Below are 22532 nucleotides of genomic sequence, written 5' to 3' on the forward strand. Positions count from 1 at the left end.
TCTCCTCTGCCTCTCATTCTTGGAAACTAGCAATCTATTTTTTGTTTCTGTATATCTGTCAGGTTTGCACACTTCTTATAAATGGAATAATATAACATGTGGCCATTTGTATTTATCTTTTTTCATTGCCTATAGTGTTTGCACAGTTCACCCATGTTATAGCATGTATCAGTACTTCATTCCTTTTTAGTGGTGAAATACTCTTTAATTTTATGATATAGTATGATTCATTTATTCATTCACCAGTTGATAGACATTTGGGTTGTTTCCACTTTATAATGAATAATGTTGCTATGAGCATTCACGTACAAAATTTTGTGCAGAGATATAAATGCTTAATTCTCTTAGATATGTACCTATAGGCAGGATTTATAAATCATATGTTTAACATCTTGAGAAACTGCCAACCTGCTTTACAAAGCGGATGCACTATTTCACGATCCCACCACATATGAAGTATAAAAAAGAAACTGATTTAACAAAATCACCATACAGACTACCTCATTTGGCACACTGTAACTATAGAGGCTACAGATTTCTTTTCTTTTTTTTTTTTTGCCTTTTTAAAGAGCAAATAACTGAGCTATAGCATTGCCCTTTTATTGCAGCAAGATTTTAGCCCTTCCAGTTCTTCATCTAAAAGATTATTTCTACCCATTGCCATTATAAATTTAAGCCAAATTGGAGAACAGAGACCAACTATAACACTACAGAGAATTTAGGATACAGAGAGAATAGAGTAGTGAAAGGAGACACATAAAATAGCCACTCAGCAATCAACATTAACTTTGCATTTTTATGTCATGGAGGAAAAGCTACACTGAGATAAACAACTTTGAGATCTGTAAATATCTCAAATTAGGAGTTCAAATATAGTCTTTGGGATAAAAATGATGTTTCCCTTTTGAATACATACTTAAAGCAGAGAAAGGTAGGTAGAAATTGAAAGCAGATTTCAACTAAATGCCAGGGCTTCTAACAACCCACTGATGAGAATCCAGCTGTTCTTCTCTACTTCTTACATTAGCAATAATAATGGTAAAGAAGATGCCTTCCTTATTTGCTGACAGTTGTGTTGATAATGCAAGAGGCAAAATAGCACTTCTCTTCTGGGCAATGTTAATTATGGAGCGCTGACAAGAGCTCAAAAATAAATCTGGATCCTTTAAGTCAATGCCCCACATCAATATAAAATGAAAAACTCATGATACACTGACAAGCATGAGAGAAGTGTACAGTTTGCATGATGCCTATTCCTTTTTCAGTAAGCAGAAAGATCCATGGCAGATTATTAAAACCACTATGAGTAATAGGCCATACCAGAATATCAATTTAGAGATTTAGGAAACATCCCTCTATCTCTTATAATTCTATTTCTCATCTGATTTTCTGAAGCAGAAAGAAAATGTAACTTTATGTTCCTATTTTTCAGATGAAAATACTAATGAGAGATTCATGACACAGGAAATAGGTGGAAGAATACAGATTTTTATCCCAGATTTCTGGCTCTTGATCCAATTCTGCAACTTTCCTTTATTTTAGGAGTAAATTTCAGACCAGAGCCAAGCAATTTAAAAGTTATTTATATGGACAATGAGTCAGGATTTTTGAAATGGAGGCCATTTAATGAATTGAGTGCAACTGTACCACACAGTATAGTGCACATTTCCTGTTAGAAATTAATGTCAGTAACCTAAAATATTTAGAATACTTGAATTTTATTGCTAGGATTTAGCAGCTATCTGGTACCTATTGTCAAAAACACAAAGGCAATTCAATAAGTATTTATTAAGCTCTACTACAGTTTTTAAGCAGTACTTCAAGGTAAGTATTATGATTCTCATTTTTTTTAAAGGCAGAAACTAAGAGTAATGGAGCTTAGGCAACTTGCTCAAGGCCAATAACCAACAAAAGGATGTTTATATTTTGAACTCAAGTTTGTCTGACCCTAAAGCCCTACTCTTTCATAATTTTAGCTTGAAAAAAATTATTTACAGGTTAAAAAATTGTTGGTCCTTTGAGGCTGTAATTTCACATCTTGGGCTGTTTTCTCGGAGAATCATAGGCATGTGCTATTATTTCACCACACAAATCTTTATCTCATTGCTGTTCATAGTTATCAAAAAATGGAACTAACCCAATGACAAAACAAGGGCTCAGTTAAATTTCACATGTGGGATATGGTAGTCAACTTCATTACTTGGGCATCTATCTTCCCCAACCTTGTAGCTATGAATTTCTCAAGGTTAGAGAATCAACTTTAGTCACCTTTATTACATCACCCATATCTAATACACTGGCTCACAGTTAATAGGTGGTATTCAATAAACATCTACTTTAAGAATCAATAAACCAGTTGTTCTTCAGCAGTGCATTCAACCCATTTAATGCTTAAAAAAAAATCATGTAAAAAATACAACTTCTGTGGTTTAGTGGGGGAAATTGTCATGCCTTCTCACAACGAAAGGAAAAATGCCCCGAACTTTTAGATACCCTTGGCACTATCTGTTTTCAAGATAGGAAAGGCCTATCTATGGTCTAGGTTTAACTGTAACCCATTCACCACATGTAGGGTCTTGTCATGAACTGATTGCAAGGGTCTGGCAATAACCTCAGTTAATGCAATGGTTTTAATCTGAGATTTATACATTTCTATATAATACACGTGAGTGAATAGGCTTCAGCAAATACATCTCTTGAAATTATCTTAAAAAAATTATAGATTTGGGTTGGAAAAAAATTCTGTTCAGATTTTCTGTAAATGGTATGGAAAACTCTGATGCAACTTTTTGGCCCACCCAACATTTTGTGTATATGTCTGTTTTGTAAGGATAAGGGTTTTTTTACTTTTTAATTCAAAAAAAGCCATTGGACCTACAAACTTTGGAGTCTACATTGTTCCCATCATATTATTTTGACTAAAAAAATATGTTGACTTTTACATGTGTATTTCATTTACCAAGTCAAAAACTTTTATTTTATTTTATTTTCAGTTTGAGACTGGGGTAAGTTGACTTTTTAACAAAGCTCATTAAAATGTAGTTAATGAAAGGCTTTGTTCATTATTCTTTTCTGCAGACTTGATAGTACAGCAGAAATAGTTCCAACAAGCTTACAAGCATTCCTCTGGGAGTGAGGAAAGAGAATTGCTATTTGGAGTTCAGTGGGGATAAAGATCCCTTTCACCTTTGGCATCTGTACTGTCAATATTTTCAAGTTATCTAAAGAAAGTCACAGAGCGGGTCATTGGGAAGAAAGTCAAATGGATAAGGGCCAGGGAAAGAGAGAGAAGGGCACCAAAGTCAGTTTACAGAAATCTAAATCACAAGACTACCTTCAACTAATACTCTAAGGGTCTTCACACCTTCTTGAAGGCTGTTGGCTGTGTATGTGTGTTTTGATGTAAAGGTGTAGTCATATTATTTTTCATTGACTGAAGGAGTTACTGTTCATTGCCATATACTTTTTCCTAGCAGAAACATCACAAGCCATAACTTAATGACGTTGACAAGAGAAAATATCAAGTGTTCACCTCACTCTGCTCCTTCCAAACTCTGCTGAACTGGGATTGCAAGCAGAGCTGATGATCTGAGGTTTCAGAGGTACCATCACGGAATACTCCTCACTACCGCCACTGTCAGTCTTGGGATAATTCCCCTTTAAACAACACCACAAAGGAAGCTCATTTTCAGAGGCTGAAGGCATATCAAAGAGGATTGGAGGGGCTATTAAGACATAGCGGGCATTATGTGGTCCCTCACATGTGTTTCGGTGTGATTTGATCTATATTTTCACTGTGACAACAAAGGAGTCTTAAAGGCTCTCTATAGGATCATGAAACATTGGAGCCATCCTCAAAGATCATCTCCTCCTGACCTGTGTAAGTTGCTTGGATAAGGTGATGTCTTATTCATTAGCATATGGCAATAACAGTAATGACAATGTTGGCTGTGTACTTACTCTGCACTGGGCACTGCTCTATGCACTTTACAGGTAGTAACTCACTGATTCTTCACAACAAGATCACGGTGCCAGTCCTATTATTATTCCCTTTCCATCAATGAGGAAATCACACACAGGAAGATGAAGCAACTTGTTCAAGGATATATGATCGGGAAAAAAGTCCTTAGCATCTTAATTAATAGGGAATAATTGTCTATAATGGAGAGATCCATAAGTAAGGATTTCTCTGTCCCTTCCTATTTAACATTATTTTTCTCTTTTTTGGAAGGGTGTTGTGTATCCCAAACCAATGATGATCACACAAGAAATGAGTGTATTTCGCAAGTCATTAAGTGCCCTCCTCACGTGCACACACACACACATAAACACTTCTACACCCTTAAAAATACTTAAAATCACAAGTTTTTTTTTTTTTTTTTAACCCTTTCACCAATAAAAACCAAATGATTTGAGTGGAGTAAAATAAAGATTCACATTTCCCATCCCATCCAATTCATACACAAAGAATTCTTGGTATGAAAAATCCTTCTTTTCACCTCTAATCAAGAAATAAACACAACTAAACCAATACCTTGAAATTCCAGCACAATTCAAATAATTTAATAGAGTCATTTATTACTTTCCTCATGAAAACAATAAACATTCACTGAGCAACAATTTGCTTTAGAATCTATGCACTGGATATATATGGCAATCAACAAAGCAGATTACACCTCTGACTTCATGAACCTTTTTTTTGATGGTAAAGGTGATATCATTACTATATTACTGATGTTTTCTATTAGGTCAATACATTCCATATTTATAAATGCTATAAATTCATAAAGTTAAAGTCAGAACTATTTGAAAGAGTGAAATGAGACATTGTGACAAACAAATTGAATTCAAAATATCAAAGAACTGTAATCACATAACCCACTGACGCAAAGACAAGTTCTTAATATTATTAGCTCTAGTTTAAAATCTCCTAAAGAGACCCATACATAGCACAAAAGTCACAAACTCTGAATTTGAACTTGTCATTTCTTTCAAGGAACTCTACCTCTTAGGATCCTCCCATCATGCATCCCCAGGTACTCCAGTAAATAAGTCTTATCAGTTCCACGGTCAGCAACATATTCTCTTTTGATGGTTCACAGCAAAGTGAAATCTCTCATTCTAACAGAGCCCCGAGTATCAGAATGGTGATTATAGGGGTTAGAAACAGGTGGATAATGCAGACATATTTTAAATGGCCAACTAAGAACAAAAGAAAAAAATATGACAGGAGAAGTATATACTATAGACTATAACACTACCTGAAATGAACATACAGATAGTTATATCAAGTTCTTATTGCAAATCATTTAAGACTGGGAAGACCCTGGCATCAGACTGCAGTACTTGAATAATGGTTCCACCATGTAATAGCTAAGTGATAGGCAAGGATTCCTTTGATTGACACAGATACCCAGTAGGCAAGGCTCTTCGGAGAGACAGCTGTCATCCCCCACTCCCTCAAAGAACAGCATCTTTTGGAAATTAAAACCCAAAGATATGGAAACTGGCTGCAACTGAGTACTTAAGCAGGCGTCCTGATAAAATGCTGACGAGATAGAACACAGCTGAAGGTCAATAACCAAAACAAAAGGCTTGGGTCCTGGACTCTGATCACAGCAAAATATAAATCCTCTCTAGAAATGCTGAGGTTGACGGTCAGTGCTGGAAGCTACAACCCTGCTACGTCACAGAACTATAACCACAAAGTTTGGACCTCAGGCCCAAACCATCCTAGAGGAAGGGCCGGTGTTCCCCCAACCATGAAGTTTATGAACCCTGCAGCTCAAGGCTGGGGTCCCTTTCAAGTCTGATGTCTTACTCACCGGTTCCCTGTGCACCTGGCATTGAGAAGCTGGCTCACCTGCTGCTTCTCTGTCTCTGGAAGTTCTCCCCCCAATCCAAGGTTGGTCTCGGCTGGTGTGTGTGCTTCGGGGTCATTCACTCTTGATTACTTGACATTAGACGATTTTGGACAAGTTATGAATTCTCTGTGAGCCTCGGTATCCTCTTCACCAAATAGGGATAATGACAGTAAACACTTCATTTGGTTTCTGTGAGGATTAAATGAGATAATCTATGTCAAGTGTTTATCAAAGCACCCACACATAGCAAACGTGCAAAAATGCTAACTATGATTAGAATTTAGGATTTAATTCCAGAGGATTTTTTAAATACAAATTGACAAAGGGAGTTTTTGTTTTTTTTAATTACATCTCAAAAGGAACTAAAAGATAAACTCAAGAGCTTTCATTAAGAGAGTCAGAGAACATTATTTTATAGTCTGTGACTCCATAGTTGATGTGATAAGGATTCTTTGACAATGAAGTGATTCTGAGTTTCATATCAAAGAAGGGAAATTTATTTAAGAAGATATTTAAGCTTCTGCTCCTAACTAGCGCCTAGGAATCTGTTTGTACCTCTTGACAGATTAGGAATGGAGAAGTGGTGTGAGGGAAAGCCCAAGTGACTATACATTTTTCCTACACAATTATTCATTTATTTATTCACTCCTCTGTGTATTATTTCTTTCATGCAAGAGTTACATATTGCAACACACAGTACTAAGCATCATGGTGTAATAAGAAGACAAAAATCAAGCCAACACTGACAATAATTGGCTTGTCCAAGACATATTCTCCATATGCCAGTCTCCCAAAGAAGTTGTTGGCCTCCTGCAGATTATTTGGAAACCAGCTACAGCAAAATCCTTAAGCAATCAACTCTAGTAAAATTCTGATGTTGCTGATTCAGCCATGTTCAAGTGTGACAAAGCGGTGGGACACTGAGCCTGTCAAGGGAGAGGTCTGTGTTCTCCTGACTATGGATGTCAAACTTGGCAGAATAAGGCTTGGGGCTAAGACTATGCCATACTTACAGCTGATGGATTCTGGCTCTTAATCATGGTGGGGGAGGGACTACTACTTTGCTAAGTAGTTTCTTAAAAGCTTTGTGGTACTCTATGCTTAGATTTACTAGACTCCTGGGTGCACCCCCCAGAGTACAGTGGAAAATGGAAAGCATGGACCTCTACCATGGTGAATGCCTCCAGTGTAATGTTCTTTCATCAGTCCTAGTATGTGAGCTTCCTGGGGTTTTGTCCGGGTTTGATTAACACACTTGTTACTCTTATGAAGCTCATTACATGGATGATCAAAACACTCTTAAGTGTAGGAAACTAATCCAATTCATAGAAATAAGATGCCGTGGAGACTGTCTGTGCCATGTCCAGGGTGGATGATTTATTCCCTCTACTGATAAACCTCTGGCTCTCCTGGAGGTGTTAGCTGGAATCCAGTCCTATACCTCTGAACATCTCCCTTCCACAAGAAGAGGAGTGGCTCTATTGTATAGGATGAGAGCACCTGTACCATCTGCTCTTGGAACGTGAGAGGTAGACTTTATTCCTGTTGCAACTGTGTGTGTGTGTGTGTGTGTGTGTGTGTGTGTGTGTGTGTGTGTGTGTGTGTCTTCTAAGTTGCTTCAGGCATGTCCAACTCATTGCAATCCTATGGACTATAGCCCACTAGACTCCTCTGTCCGTGGGATTTTCCAGGCAAGAATACTGGAGGGGATTGCCATTTCCTCCTCCAGGGGATCTTCCCAACCCAAGGATCGGACCCACGTGTCTTACGTCTCCTGCATTGGCAGAAAGGTTCTTTACCCAGTGAGCCACCTGGGAAACCCACTTGCAACTATACCTCTCACCATACGAGGTGCCAGGGGCGTTTTAGGGGGATGATAGGAAATCTGCTTCGGCCTTATGTACCAAGTGTGTTTCTCAACACAGATTTTCTAATAATAAAATTAAATATCTGAATTTCTAAGGAAGTCAAAACTTCCTTGTCCATTCTTTAATAGGTTCAGAACTTAAAGTAACATTTGACTCAGTGTCTCTTTTACATCTTAACCATCTTTATTCAGACGTGAGTCTGAATCCCAATTGATATTGAAAAGATTGAGTTCAGTCTTAAGATGCCGGTACATTCATTTGTCCATGGTAATATTAATACTAGTAATAGCTATCATTTTGGGTTGTATGGAGATTAACTGAGATCACAAGCCTGACATAGTAGGTATCCATAATTCAGCTTGTATGATATTTGTGATATACAAAGAAGTCTAGACAAAAAAAAAAAAACTTTGTGAAATTAGGAAGGCAGGAGTTGAAACCTGATATTAGGAACTTTTAATATTTTTTCAAGTACTTTAAATATAGAAAATATTATTAAAAATTAGCAGATGACTCAAAAAAATTGAAACCTTCTTACAACCTGTGTTCATGCATTCCAGTCACTATGACACCGCTTTTCAGAACAAAGAACTTGAGTACCTGCTACAGCAAGATCAAAGGAGGACGTGTCATAAATGGCTGTGGAAGTCACACCTCAGTCCCTGCCCCTCCAGCCCTCGCTCTGCATGTGTCATTTAAAATGCAATTCCCTTTGAATGGGCACGGAGGGGTTCTATTACCAGACATGACTGCTTTTACTACTAGCAGCGGTTTAATGATTTTATGTCATCGCAATAATAGAAACATGACATTCAACTGTGACTACAGCTTGTGCGAGTCTATTTTTGGAAAACCGATTTTGTAGAGGACATGAAAATGGGAAGTCTTGGTGCCTGTTTATTTCCCAAAAGGCTGAGCCAGGAACTCTCACACCTCAGTTCCCTCTGTGGACCTTTCTTGAGTTTCTGAAATGAGTGTGGTGACTTGTGATCTCAAACAATGATGCTTCACATACAAAAAACCCACTTTAAAGAAGGAGACTTGAGCCTGAATCTAATTTTCTCATCGGAGGGAACATCCTTTATGGAGTATTTCAATGCCTGAGTCCTTATTCTCGATAAGGACCAAGTTCACAAACAACAATAACAAAAGTACATGTGCTTGCTCAGTGGAGGAATTGCCTCACACCTTTCACAGACAAATTTGAAGGTAAGGGTCATAAACTCCTTCACCGTCCTTCACTCACAGGTCAACACTATCTCTGTCAGCACACACATTCAACTTCTTCTAATCTCAGACAGGTGATCTCTCTTGCCTAAGGCCAACTCTTCCAAATGTGGTCTTAATTTCTACCCTTAATGTCTGTTTTGGGCTTCCCCAGTGGCACAGTTGTAAAGAATCTGCTTGCAATGCGGGAGACACAGGAGACACAGATTCAAACCCTGGGTTGGGAAGACCCCCTAGAGGAGGGCATAGCAACACACTCCAGTATTCTTGCCTGGAAAATCCCATGGACAGAGGAGCCTGGTGGGCTACGGTCCACAGGGTCGCAAAGAGTCAGACATGACTGAGCAACTGAGCATGCACACTGTCTCTTCTAGGACCTTGAAGTATCAGTGGTCTACTTTGCTCCAACATTTCCACTTTCCCCCTTGCTACTGGGGCTCTCCTTTCAGTCTGTTAATATGCCAAAATCCTGGCCATTACACACACAGACACACAGAGGCACAACCCTCTGTCTTATTCTCATCTCTGACCCATTTTCCTTCACAACTGAACTATTTAAATTAGTGCACATTTGCAGCCTCCCATTTTTAAAATGCCTGTTTTCTCTCTTGCTTCTACAAATAAGTAGGCAATTTTTCCTTGCCTTCTTGTTTCAAACAAGATACTGCAAACTTTTCTCATCTATCCTCCCCCTCTTCAACCCTTGTCTGTAATCTTCTACTGTTATCAATCTCCCCAAAATGCTCAGGAAAACTTCATTAATGACCTCATCAGAGTTAAATCCAACGGTCAGTCTCAGTGATTTGAACATTTTGCTTGCATGTGATACAAACAATACCTCCTTTCCCTTTTTAAAAATTCTCCTCTCTTTGGTTTCATGCTGCTGCATGAAATAAACTATTTTATTTCTACCAGTTATCATATATTTTCTCCAAATACCGTACCATACACTTCACAATGTTAAAACAACACTGAAAGGTAGGGAATATTGTAATCATGTATATATTTAAAAAGCAAGCAATTGAAATCCAAAGAAACACAATAATTTTCCTCAAGTTACATAGTATATGTAAGGAATGGGATAAGAACACAGCTTTATCTTACACCAGTGTATGTTTTACAATTTGTTGATATGATATTTAAAACATATAGGAATATACTGATCATTACAACTAACAAATCGCATCTATCCACAGATTTAGCACAACTTAACATTCTGCTTAACAATTTGTACTAATTTATTTTTCCAGAACTGATATAATAGAAAAAGCTAAAGACCAATTTGTAATCCTCCTCAATTTTACTCCCTTTTCTTCCCAGAGGAAGCCATTATACTCTAGGGGTCTCTATCATTTGTATCCGTTTTTAAAATCCTACTGTTAGATTGATACAAGCCCCTTGATTCCTCTTTTCCTTATCTGTATGTAAAATAGTCTTTCTTTTCTGTCTGTGTTCACTCATACAAATATTGACCTCTAGTTAATGATTTATATGCTGATGTATTTCAGGGGAAGTACACTGATGTCTGCAACTTACTCCCAAATGTATTCCCAAAATAGTGATGGATGGAGTGATGGATGGAGGGATGGAAATTTTAAACACATATACTTAAGACTTTATAGATAATCAATATGTCTAATCGTTTCTCAAACCAAATAAGTCTTAAGAGTATCTTCACACTAAAGTTCTTTCTGTAATGTACCGCATCGAGTTTCCTTGTTTGTGTCTGTAAAATACCTTGTCAAAAATGACCAAAAATTAATAATATATCAGTCTTTTGTACAGTCCACGTTTGCTTACATTTATATGTTTATCAAAATATTTCCTAACCATCTCATCCTTATTTTGGGAGGAGAGGATTCAGTCTCCTCTTACTGATTTACCTGCTTTTTTTTTCTCTTTTTTTGGTGAGATTCTATGAATTGTTAATTGTCACAGTATTTTTATGAACATTTAAAAATTTTAAATTTCTTCCCCTGAATTATACTTTGACTAAGTATAGAATTCTAGGTTGACAAGTATATGTCATCCCCCCTTCAAAGTTATCATTCTATCATGACTGTGAGACATTTTCAGTAATTCTAATTTTCATTTCTTTGATTGTAATAGATATTTCATCTTTGTCTGCTTTTAAGATTTTTTTTTTTCTGGTTGTGTGAGTTTTGAAGTTTCAGGGCAATATATCTGCATGTAGAACTGTTTTTGATCATCCTGTCAAGAATGTAGTACATTCAGTAATTCTAAAGGCTGATATCTCTTTTCAGTCCAGGAAAATTCTGAGCCATTGTATCTTTTACTTTTCTTTATCTTCCTTTTCTAAAAATTCTGTTGTATGTTTTCTGTAGTATCTTATTCTATCTTCCTCGTATCTTTACACCCATGGTGAATGTCTAATTATTTAAACAGATCTATTTTCAAGTTAGTAACATTTACAATTATCAACATCTTTATCAAATTATTTACTTACAATCTCCAAATCATACAGCTCATATCCTTCATAGCAAAATAGGGGTCCTTCTTCAAGTTTGATGCCTGTGGTTCTTTTTCTTTTTTGTATCTATTTAAACTTTTACACATTTACTTCAATGTCTCTTCTAACTAGTTCTATTATTTCTTGTTCTAGGGTATGGATTCTATTTGTTGAATTTTCTGATCCTCTTTAATTATGACTCCCTACAGGTGACTTGAAATGTCTTAAGGAATCTTCATGGAGGTTGTTATAGACTGAATTGTCTCCTCAAAAATCCCTGTGTTGTGGAAGCCCTAACACCCAGTGTGACTGTATTTGGACAAAAGGTCCTTAAAGAGGTAATTAAGGTCAAATAATGTCATACGGTTGGGATCCTAAGTCAATGGAACATGTGCTCTCATCAAAAGAAGATGAGTCAACAGCAAAATGCACACAGAGGAAACCCTGTGTGAGGACACAGTGAAAAGGAAACCGCCACCAAGCCAAGAAGAGCCATCTCAGCAGAAACCAGCGCTGCTAACACCTTGATCTTGGACTTCCAGCCTCAAGAACTGTGAGAGAAAATATATACATGCTGTTTAAACCACACAGACTTTGGTCTCCCTCAGGAGCCCCAGTTGGTAGCAACATCCATTGAGTGCCAGCTCACATTCATCTCCTCATTGTTGTCATGGTTTCAGAGTTTATATTAGAATGTTGGTAAGTTCTCAACTTGCCATTCTCACATCACATAAGGAATATAAATTTGGAACTCACAAATTTGCTTAAAGTGTTTCACATTGCCTGTTTCAAAAAAATGACTTGTTTTTACTCATGGCTAGTGTTTAGAATTTTGTTTTTGAGGACATAGTAGGATGCCTTCCTGTCTCAAAGCTCCTGTGGATAATACACATTTGGTCTCTTTCTGTAAGTAGCTCATGTTCTGGGATCCACTCTGAGGGCACTAAAATATCAGACCAAGAATTTAAGGTCTGTTTTCCAGTTCTGATAACTGCAAATTGAGGACCTCTGATTATTAATCTTATCTTGATTTTTTTTTTTTCATTCTGCAATCTAAGGAGTCCCTTTCTTCATTTTTTTTAATTTACTGGGGTATAGTCTTTTCACAAGGTTGTATTATTTTCTGCTACCCAATGAAGTGAATCAGCTATACATATACATATATTCCCTTCTTCTTAAGCCTCTCGCCCACCACCCCTCATTCCACCCCTCTAGGTCATCACAGGGCACTGAGATAAGCTCCCTGTGCTACACAGGAGGTTCCCACTAGCTAGCTATTTTTATAAATGGTAGTAAATGTATGTCAATTCCAGTCTCTCAACTCATCCCACCCCTTCTGCTCCACCATGTCTGCGAGGCCCTTCTCTGCATCTGCATCTCTATTCCTGCCTTGCAAATAGGTTCATCTGTACCATTTTTCTAATTCCACATATAAAATAAAATGGGCAGAAGACCTTCTCCAAATAATACACAGACACTTCTCCATATAATACACACAGATGGCCAAGAGGCACATGAAAAGATGCTCAACAACACTGTTAGAGAAATGTAGATCAAACTACAATGAGGTATCTATCACCTCAGATGGTTCAGAATAGCCATCAACAACAACAACGACAAAAAAAACTTTCTTGATTTTTACAGTTTCAAAAATACTTCTTTTTTTTTTTTTTTGATTATCTTTGTGAGAGTATGATTTTTTTTTTTTTTTTATAAATTTATTTATTTTAGTTGGGGGCTAATTACTTTACAATATTGTAATAGTTTTTGCCATACATTGACATGAATCAGCCATGGGTTTACATGTGTCAAAAATACTTCTTTCATGATTTGCTTGGAGTGGAAATAAAATTCTTCTGTATCAGCTTAATTTCAGATAATGACCTGATGTCTCTTATGTTTCTTGTACGTCACCATGCCACCTTTCCTGCCCCATCATCTCGCTGACTACCTATTATAACGTGTAAAATCTAACTTCTCTTTCTCTGCTTTACAAAAGTGAGATATTTCAGAGGATCAATCTCCTCTTCTGAGGTTCTTGTTGAACAAACTAGTCTACTTCCAATGTTACAAGTAACTGATTTCTGAAAATTCCTATTTGACCTCTCAACTCCCATATTCCATCAAAAGGCACCTACTATCTGCTCAGTCTTCCTAGTATTGTCATTTCACAACAGCTACCATCAAATCCCACTGCTGGTGCGATAGAGCAGCTTCTCAGGACCTAAACGTGCACTATTTAATGATTAGCCAAACTACATCCATGCCTCTTATCATGTTTGTTCTCTTCTTGTTTTCTTTTCACTTTCTTTACATTCTTTTTTTTTTTTTTTAAATAACTAATGCGTACTCTTTAGATCTCTTCAGTGGATTTCCTTACCCTCTAGAATAAAGTTCAAGCCCTTCAGTTTACAAAACCAAATCTTCGTAACTGAGCCTTTGACTGCCGATCCAGAACTATTTTGCACAGGGATGCACGCCACCAATAAGAACTCCAGTTCAATTAAGCCATTTGCAGTATCTTTCTGTGACTTGGCTTAAGTAATTTACTCACCCTGAAATGATTTCTCCTTGGCCCCTCTTGCCCACTTCAGCTTAACATCACTTTCTCAAAACTCTCAGTCTCTTTCCCAGGGAAAGTTGACCACACCCTCCTCTGTATCCCTGCCACAAATACTTACCCTTGGTACTTACTAAAATCTTAAATCCACTGATATAATAATAGGCTTGTCTTCGCCTCTGAAACTGTGAGATCATACAAGACATGGTTTCTCAACCTCAGTGGTATAAGCAATAGGCCAGATAATTGTTTGTTGTGTGGGTTGTTCTGTGAATTGTATGATATTACGCAGCATTCTTAAACTCTAACTACTAGATTTTAGTAGTTCCCACCCTTCACCAGACATGACAACCAAAAATGTCTCCAGACATTGTCAGATATCTGAGGGATGAGGGGTGGGGGATAACGATCCCTGGCTGAGAACTGATGCCTTAAGATAGAAACCACATTTCCAAAGTCCTGGGTTCAAGGTCACCACATGCATTCCAGAAGTATGAGTTGACAGAAAGAGTGCATCATGAATACAAATATTATAGTAATCAACAGATATATTATATATACATATGTATATGTATATATAAATAGATATCTGTTAGCATAAGTTATACATTATCTGAAATATATAAAATATTTGACTTGTGAATTATGCTTTTGAGTAATTCAGGGAGATTACATTTAAATAATATTAGCACGGCATAAGATGGACTATACACTGGCATTTCATAGTTAAAGACCAAATACCAACTAAGATACACAGTTAAGTAAGAACAATTAGCAATTTTGTGAATTGGCTGCCAGTTCAAATTTATTTTGCCAAGGCTAATGTTTACTTAAGTTGATATGTCTGACAAGTATAAGAGCTTTCATTGCATGAGCTTATGTTTGAATTTCATCAACTCTGCATTTAAATTGAGGCAATATAATCTCCTGGGCAATTGTCAAAACAAGTGACTATGTTGACAAGGAATCGTGGAAATTAAAGTTAAGTGTGTGTGTGTGTGTGTGTGAATACACACACACTATATATGCATATATATACTCACATATGTACATTATATATATATATATACACACACATATAATATATACATACATAAATACATATATATGGGCTTCCCAGGTGGCTCAGTGGTAAAGAATCAGCCTGACAACACAGGAAACTCAGGAGTTGCAGGTTTGATCCCTCAATTAGGAAGATCCCCTAGAGGAGGAAAAGGCAACCCACTCCAATATTCTTGCCTGGAAAATCCCAAGGGCAGAAAAGCCAGGCGGGTTACAGTCGATGGGATTGCAAAGTGTCATACATGACTTAGCGAATGAGCACATGCATGCGAATGCACACACACATATATGCATGTACACATTATATTCCTCAACTGTTCTTCCTTTAGACATTTATTTAACAAATATTTAGAGAATACCTGGAATGTACAAAATAATTAAAGAAAATGAAAAGAACTTTTTACTTCTACTGTGTGCTCAGTCACTCCTACTAGAGGAGATAATTCATGTATGAAAACAATCTAAAGAAGTGGAATCAAAAGGTTAAGAATGTTCAAATGAAATAGCCATTCTTTTAATTTAGTAAAATCAAGGAAGAAATCATAGACAACATGGCATTGAATTCTGGCCTTGGGTGTAATTATTAATATCAAAAGTGCTTATAATAATAACAAAAAAGAAAAGTATTAACATTAAATATCAATTGAATCATTACCTTCATTTGAAAATTTTAGTTCTGAAAACTGCAATAATATGCAAAACCATGTGTTCTATACTTAAATAATAACATCAGGAAACATAATTTTGCATTTGTTTTGAGTTACAGAAGACTCAGGTATAAAATGTATTACATGAGGATCAAAATCTGGAAGAAAACACATGGCAATGTTAATAACTATTTCTGGATTTCAAGATTGACAGGGGCAATATTACTTCTGTTTTTAGATACTTCAATATTTTAAATGTCTCTTCCACATTTCTTTCATAGCTCTTTTATTTTTATAAAATAAAAAATATATATTAATTCATATATGCACAAATAAAATGCTATTCAAAGTTTTGTTCTTTGATTTTATTCAGATTTTAGAATATACAAAGGCTTTCCTTTATTTACCATATATTCATATTATATTGACAAAAGTTTCAGATATCACAAGAGGGAAAACATTTTGTCAAATTTTATTTCCATACATGGCTAAATGGTTGTAGACTGTGACTTAGTAAATTGTGTAAATACAAGAAATCATAAATTTGAAATTTCTATGTTGAAATTGCCATAGTATTCCCTCTAGCCCTTGATATTTACTTCTTAAAAAGCACTCACTTGCCTATTTGCCAACCAAGATATCTGGAAACATTGATTACAAATTGTATCAGAAGATTAAAAGAACAGTAGGGATGTAGATCGAATATATAAAAGCTTAAATCCCTTCTCTTCCATGAAGGCTTTGGTATAACTGGTGTCTAAACTGATATTAGGGCTTCCCTAGTGGCTCAGATGGTAAAGAATCTACTTGCAATCCAGGAGACCCAGGTTTGATCCCTGGGTTGGGAAGATCCGCTGGAGAAGGAAATGGCAACCCACTCCAGTATTCTTGCCTGGAGAATTTCATGGACAGAGGAGCCTGGTGGGCTACAGTCTATGGGACTGCAGAGAGTCAGACACGACAGAGTTACTAACACACACATACTGATATTAGGCTTCCCAGGTGGAGCTGGTCATAAAGAACCAGCTTGTCAGTGCAGGAGATGTATCAGACACGGGTTCAATGCCTGGGTTGGGAAGATTCCTTGGAGGAGGAAATGACAACCCACTCCAGAGTTTTTGCCTGGAGTACCCCATGAACAGAGGACCCTGGAGAGCTACAGTCCATGGGGTTGCAAAGAGTTAGACATGACTGAAGTGACTTAGCACACACATACTGATATCATACTTATTGGGATGATTCATATCATTACCATCTTATATGGTATTATATGCAGAAATATTCTGCCTTACAGGAGAATTTCTTAAATATTCAGATGAAATTTTTACTTTTTTGACTGAACACCCTTGGGAGCTGAAGGCATGTTTTGGTACCACCTAACAATGAGAATTACCAAATGTACAAATACTGAGTGCCTGGTAAACAGTAGACATCTAATAAATATTTTAAAGAATGTAATCACAGAGAAAAGAATGGCTTACCGAAGTGACAAAAGTTAATAAAAGGAAGCAAAATACATTTGGTGGTCTCGGTATAATCTGGAATTACAACTACACCAGCATGTCACAGACCTGAATTTATTCCTTTCCCCAGGATTCAGACCTTCTCAAAAAATTTCCCCAAGAGGCTTTTAGTGTTAAAAAAAGAAGGGTTGATTAGTTGAACTCCATCTTTCCAAATACATCCCACACCTAACATGCCCCAGCCTTGAGACCTACATAATTGCTCCTCTTTGTTGTATGACCTGTAACCCCCTATCACATTATTTGCCCTTACACATCCTCAGGTCTCTGCTCAAGGGTCATTTTCTCAGAAAGTTATATTCTGCCTACTCTATTAAAAACAAAAACAAACATGGCTTCCCTGGGGGTCAAATAGTTAAGGATTCACCTTGCAATGCAGGAGACATGGGTTCAATCCCTTGTGGAGGAAAATCCCACACACTGCAGGACAACTAAGCCATATGCCACAAGAGAAACCACCGCAATAAGAAGCCTGAGAACTGCAACTAGAGAGTAGGCCCTGCTCCTGGCAACTAGAGAGAGTCCACGTGAAGCAAGATGACCCAGCACAGCCAAAAAAAAAAATAAAAATAACTAACAAAAGCAAATAAAAAAGCACTCTCATTAATCTTTATCCACTTTTCTTCTTTTTAATAGGAAATGGATGTCTAACAACATCTGGTTCTTTATTTATTTGTGATTTAGTTCTTTTCCTAAATTTATGCTATAGATAAATTGAACCATAAAGAAAGCTGAGTGCCAAAGATTTGATGCTTTTGAACTGCAGTGTTAGAGGAGGGTCTTGAGAGTCCCTTGGACTGCAAGGAGATCCAACCAGTCCATCCTAAAGGAGATCAGTCCCGGGTATTCACTGGAAGGACTGATGCTGAAGCTGAAGCTCCAATACTCTGGCCACCTGATGCAAAGAGCTGACTCATTGGAAAAGACCCTGATGCTGGAAAGATTGAAGGCAGGAGGAGAAGGGGATAACAGAGGATGAGATGGTTGGATGCCATCGATGACTCGATGGACATGAGTTTGAGCAAACTCCGGGAGATAGTGAAGGACAGGGAAGCCTGACGTGCTTCAGTCAGTCCATGGGGTTTCAAAGAGTTGGACACGACTGAGTGACTGAACTGACTGACTGACTGACTGATGCTATAGAAGCCCAGGGCCCTGTCTTTTATATACTGTACATCTCAACCTCTTAGAATACCATCCAATATACAGGTGGCCCTCAACAGATACATATTCAGTGATGGGGGAATGGATCAATGCATAAATTAATACAGTGGTAGCTTAATTAAATCATATTGAGATCTAAGGCATAGATTCTGATGAGTCCATATTGACCCCTATATTGACATTCTTTATAATTTTAATTGCATTTCTTCACTGTTCCATATTTCTACATTATCTATATTTTTCCTTCTTTAAATTTTTAAATGTTTTGGACTACCTATAACTGCAAAAATTATAGGAACAGAAAACAATCTCTATGTTTTATGTCTTAAATTATTTTTTTCTGAAAATTCCCCTATAGAACACTGTCTTAAATTTGGGGAATATTTAATTTTCAAGACATACTTTGACATTTTTAAGTTTCTGGCTAGCATATTCTTACGACCTTGAGCAAAAGTCTTCATGAAACCACCTGTGTGAAAGAGAAGAAACTACTTTACCTTGCAGGTTTGTTGAAAGTATTTTTTGAGATAATGATTTCATGTAAAGCCCCTAACCTGGTGATTCTCATCTGTTATGCCATTACCATGCAGGAAATGTTGACCTTCACTGTCAAGAACCATTCTCATAGTTAGAAAGGCGGTGACTGCCTGAGGACGTGAGATTGAAAGGTAGATTTGCAAGCGCCAGTTTTTTTTGTTTGTTTGTTTTTTCCATGTGCTTCTTAGGTTTTACATCTTTACATTATTTCTAAGATTTGGAATCTGTGTGATGACTAGTATTAGAAACAATAACCTTACAACTGAGTTTTTCCTTATACTTTAAAATTTTATACTTGTTACCTGAGCTTTCCAATGGATTTTTTTAGAATATTCTTGATATTTACTATTCCTTGAATACCTTTGCATACTCTCCCCATGGAACCTTTGCACGTACTGCTTCCTTTTCTTGGAATGTTCTCAGATAGCCAAATGCCTTGCTCCTTCATGACCTTGTGTTCTATTATCATGTCACTTTAACAATGAGAAAACTTAGCCAACTCCTCCATTTCCCATCCCCAAACTTCTTCTCTCTTCCCTTCCCTTCTTTTTTTCTGCTTATCATTATAACAATTTGAAATATAACACACGTATCGATTTTCTTTTTTGGCCTAATTTTCACCCATTCACATAACAGACAACAAGCTTCATGTGATAAAGACTTGGTTCACTGTATGAGACTTGTTTAAATATTGTGTTCACAGTTTCTATGACAGTGCTAAAAACTTAAGAGGTGTTTAATAATTTTTTGAATGAATGAGAATATGGAATAAATGCAAGTTATCTACTAAGAATGAAAAACCAAGCCTGTGACAAATGCAAACACCATCACTACTCTCAGAGAGACTTCAATATGTTGTACGATTAGATATTTGCCAATTACAAACATGCTGGATTTACAGGCATTGATCCAAATATGCCAAATGATACTATGACCTCTCTAATTGAGGCTATATTTCCCTAGATGTCAGGATTTGAGGTTTTCACATGAAATAAATTGCCAACATCTGCTGGATCTTCGAAAAAGCAAGAGAGTTCCAGAAAAACATTTATTTCTGCTTTATTGACTATGCCAAAGCCTTTGACTGTGTGGATCACAGTAAACTGTGGAAAATTCTGAAGGAGATGGGAATATCAGACCACCTGACCTGCCTCTTTAGAAACCTGTATGCAGGTCAGGAAGCAACAGTTAGAACTGGACATGGAACAACACACTGGTTCCAAATAGGAAAAGGAGTCTGTCAAGGCTGTATATTGTCACCCTGATTATTTAACTTATATTCAGAGTACATCATGAGAAACGCTGGGCTGGAGAAAGCACAAGCTGGAATCAAGATTGCCAGGAGAAATATCAATAACCTCAGATATGCAGATGACACCACCCTTATGGCAGAAAGTGGAGAACTTAAAAGCCTCTTGATGAAAGTGAAAGAGGAGAGTGAAAAAGTTGGCTTAAAGCTCAACATCAAGAAAAATAAGATCATGGCATCCGGTCCCATCACTTCATGGGAAATAGGTGGGGAAACAGTGGAAACAGTGGCTGACTTTATTTTTCTGGGCTCCAAAATCACTGCTGATGGTGACTGCAGCCATGAAATTAAAAGACGCTTACTCCTTGGAAGGAAAGTTATGACCAACCTAGATAGCATATTAAAAAGCAGAGCCATTACTTTGTCAGCAAAGGTCCGTCTAGTCAAGGCTATGGTATTTCCAGTGGTCATGTATGAATATGATAGTTGGACTATAAACAATGCTGAGCGCCAAAGAATTGATGCTTTTGAACTGTGGTGTCAGAGAAGACTCTTGAGAGTCCCTTGGACTGCAAGGAGATCCAGCCAGTCCATCCTAAAGGAGAACAGTCCTGGGTGTTCATTGGAAGGACTGATGTTGAAGCTGAAACTCCAATACTTTGGCCACCTGATGCGAAGAGCTGACTCATTTGAAAAGACCCTGGTCCTGGGAAAGATTGAGGGCAGGAGGAGAAGGGGATGACAGAGGATGAGATGGCTGGATGGCATCACCGACTCAATGGACATGAGTTTGGGTAAACTCCGGGAGTTGGTGATGGACAGGGAGGCCTGGTGTGCTGCGGTTCATGGGGTCGCAAAGAGTTGGACACGACTGAGCGACTGAACTGAACTGAACTGAACTGAAAGGTAAAGATAAAAAATGTGAGAGAAAGGTGAAGAAAATGTTATTATTTTTTTTCTTTCTCAGCATTAGTGGGAGAAAAAAGAACCAAACAAACTGGTTAAGGATGCAAGAGGTTATAGATCAATTCATTTATATGCAGGACGGGAGAATATTTAAACTAATGAACAGATGAGCCTGTCAATAAAGAAATATGACAATTAGATACCCACATTTCTCTTGCAAATCAAAACTAAAATGAGATATCACTTCATGCAGTCAGAATGGCCATCATTAAAATGTCTACAAATAATTAATGATAGAGAGAGTGTGAAGGAAAGGAACCCCTCTGCACTGTTACTGGGATTCTAGCTTGGTGCAGTCACTATGGAAAAGAGTGTATAGATTCCTCAGAAAACTAAAAATAGAGTTATCATATGATCCAGCAATCCAACCCCTGGGCATATATCAGGAGAAAATTCTAATTCAAAAACATACACGCACCCCAACCCTCACAGCAGCACTATTTACAACAGTCAAGACATGAAAGCAAGCTAAATGTACATCAAAAGATGAATGGCTAAAGAAGATGCAGTAATACAACCTAGCACTGTCAATCAACTTGTCAATCCAATGATTCAGGTCACAAGGAGGGACTTTCAACCATTCTGCAAACCCAATCCCTATTCTCACTGCAGGGCTGCTTCTGGTTCCCCGACAACCTGCTCTCCTCTTTTCTGGAGAGTGCACTTTTTGCTTTGTTTAATAAAACTCCTGATGCTTAAAACTGAAAAAAATAAGATATTTTATATATATATATATAAATATACACACACACACACAAACATATATGATGGAGTATTACTCAGACATAAAAATGAATGAAATAATGCCATTTGCAGCAACAGAGATGGACCTAGAGATTATCGTGCTAAGTAAAGTAAGTCAAAGACATATACCACTTGATATAACTTATATCTGGAATCTAAAAATATTATGCAAATGAACTTATTTACAAAACTGAAACAGACTCACAAACAGAAAACAAACTTATGGTTACCAAAGTGGACAACGGTTGGGAAGGTAGAAATAAATTAGGACTTTGGGATCAACATCTATACACTACTATACACACACTAGATAACCAGAAAGAACCTACTGTATGGCACGTTACTATACTCAGCGTCTTATAACATAATGAAAAGAATCTGAAAAGGCTGAATTCCTTTGCTGTGAGTAACTTGAAACTAACACAACATTGTAGATGAACTTTAAAACAAGAAACCCACATTGCTTATGTATTAGCTGGGTGACCTAGCAAGGTATGTAACTTTTCGTACATATCAATGTATTCACCGGCAAAATGAAGGCAAACATAGACCCTCCCCCCGTCACACTTCTAAAATGATAACATAAGAACATTTAGGTAATATTTTTAGCACAGTTCTTAAGCACATGTGCACTATTAGTGTTATTATTTA

At 37.1% G+C, this 22532-nt stretch overlaps 1 protein-coding gene and 1 long non-coding RNA gene across 20 annotated transcripts in view; one reads left to right on the plus strand and one right to left on the minus strand.

The window, feature by feature from the left end:
- Positions 1–22532, minus strand: part of LRRC4C (leucine rich repeat containing 4C) — a 1846189-nt gene that overhangs the window by 1051810 nt on the left and 771847 nt on the right. For 9 of the 19 annotated variants that reach the window (XR_014069612.1, XR_014069608.1, XR_014069606.1 and 6 more), the window contains exons 1-2: positions 11427–12088; positions 5864–6053 (exon numbers count right to left, since the gene is read on the minus strand). The gene's annotated coding sequence lies outside the window, so the exon portion shown is untranslated. Of the gene's footprint in view, positions 1–4212; positions 6054–8273; positions 8313–11426; positions 12089–22532 lie in introns of those variants that run through there. The other 10 variants (XR_014069609.1, XM_081544971.1, XM_081544970.1 and 7 more) reach the window with 5 other exon arrangements.
- LOC145527277 (uncharacterized) lies at positions 8364–12188 on the plus strand. The gene is made up of 2 exons (XR_014069626.1): positions 8364–8941; positions 11639–12188. It is a non-coding gene; the product is annotated as an uncharacterized LOC145527277 (long non-coding RNA).

Source organism: Giraffa tippelskirchi, chromosome 11 (genome assembly GCF_054371585.1).
Source record: "Giraffa tippelskirchi isolate mGirTip1 chromosome 11, T2T-mGirTip1v1.2.pri, whole genome shotgun sequence".
NCBI lineage: Eukaryota > Metazoa > Chordata > Mammalia > Artiodactyla > Giraffidae > Giraffa > Giraffa tippelskirchi.